The sequence below is a fragment of the Pongo pygmaeus genome, chromosome 12 (genome assembly GCF_028885625.2).
Source record: "Pongo pygmaeus isolate AG05252 chromosome 12, NHGRI_mPonPyg2-v2.0_pri, whole genome shotgun sequence".
Taxonomy (NCBI): domain Eukaryota; kingdom Metazoa; phylum Chordata; class Mammalia; order Primates; family Hominidae; genus Pongo; species Pongo pygmaeus.
In genome coordinates, this window is record NC_072385.2 from 113,704,764 (window position 1) to 113,706,485 (window position 1,722).

General features: G+C 41.9%; 1 pseudogene; it reads left to right on the plus strand.

The window, feature by feature from the left end:
* Positions 1-1,121, plus strand: LOC129030414 (developmentally-regulated GTP-binding protein 1-like; annotated as a pseudogene).
* Positions 1,122-1,722: the final 601 nt, after the last annotated feature.

Sequence of the window (1,722 nt, forward strand, 5' to 3'; positions counted from 1 at the left end):
ATGAGCAGCACCTTAGCTAAGATCATGGAGATAGAAGTCGAGATGGCTCGGACTCAACAAGGCCACAGCACACCACCTAGGGCTGCTTAAGGCTCGTCTTGCTAAGCTTCATCGAGAACTCATTACTCCAAAGGGCAGTGGTGGTGGAGGTCCAGGAGAAGGTTTTGATGTGGCCAAGACAGGCGATGCTTGAATTGGATTTGTTGGTTTTCCATTTGTGGGGAAGTCGACACTGCTTAGTAACCTGGCAGGGGTATATTCTGAGGTGGCAACCTATGAATTCACTACTCTGACCACTGTGCCTGGTGTCATCAGATACAAAGGTGCCAAAATCCAGCTCCTGGATCTCCCAGGTATTATTGAAGGTGCCAAGGATGGGAAAGGTAGAGGTCATCAAGTCATTGCAGTGGCCCAAACCTGTAACTTGATCCTGATTTTTCTGGATGTCCTGAAACCTTTGGGACATAAGAAGATAATTGAAAATGAGCTGGAAGGCTTTGGCATTCACTTGAACAGCAACCACCACCCCCCAACATTGGCTTTAAGAAGAAGGACAAGGGAGGCATTAATCTCACAGCCACTTGCCCACAGAGTGAGCTGGATGCTGAAACTGTGAAGAGCATTCTGGCCGAACACAAGATTCATAATGCCGATGTGACTCTACGTAGTGATGCTACAACTGATGACCTCATTGATGTGGTGGAAGGAAACAGTTCATATCCCCTGTATCTATGTGTTAAATAAGATTGACCAAATCTCCATTGAGGAATTGGATAGCACTATAAGGTGCCTCACTGTGTACCCATCTCTGCCCATCACCACTGGAATTTTGATGACCTATTGGAAAAGATCTGGGACTATCTGAAGTTAGTGAGAATTTACACCAAACCCAAAGGCCAGTTACCAGGTTACACATCCCCAGTGGTGCTTCCTTACTCCAGGACCACAGTGGGGATTTCTGCATGAAGATTCACAAAAATCTTATCAAAGAATTTAAATATGCTCTGGTCTGGGGTCTCTCTGTGAAACACAATCCTCAGAAAGTGGGTAAAGACCATATGTTGGAGGACAAGGATGTCATTCAAATTGTGAAGAAGTGAAATCTTTTCCTTTTCCCATCTACCAGGCGGACCACAACAGCCTTCCCCATGATCAAGAACCCTACCCCAGTTCCTTCTGGTTTTGGCAGTCACTGGATCAGGATCCAGGGGAGGGAGATGGAGGCACCCAAACTGGCACTTCATTTGTCTCACCTTGCTGTCACCTTGTATGTCGAACTGCATAAAAGACCTGGTAGGCTGGTCAGCTACATGCAAAAAAAAAAAAAAGAAAAAGAAAACCATTATACTTGAGCTAATTCTTACAGTAAAAAAACTTCCCAACAATCAAAAGCAAACAAAATAAAAACAAGCAAAAAGCTTCTCCTCATTGTCTCTGCCTTTCAATTTCATTCCCCTCCGAAGAGTTAATCATTGTTAACAGTTGACTATGCAAATTCCAAATATTTTTCTTTGTATTTATTAGGCCATAATGAAGAGCCTAATAAACCCAAAAAGCTGAAATCATACAGGACACATTCACTGAATAGAATGCAATTTAATTAGAAAGGGAAGGCAAAACTATCTTAGAAACAGAAACATATTTATTAATAAAGCATATATCTTCAAAATATAAATATATTTGTTACTAGAAATATGTCTTAGAAAAAAAATTTTTTTTGAG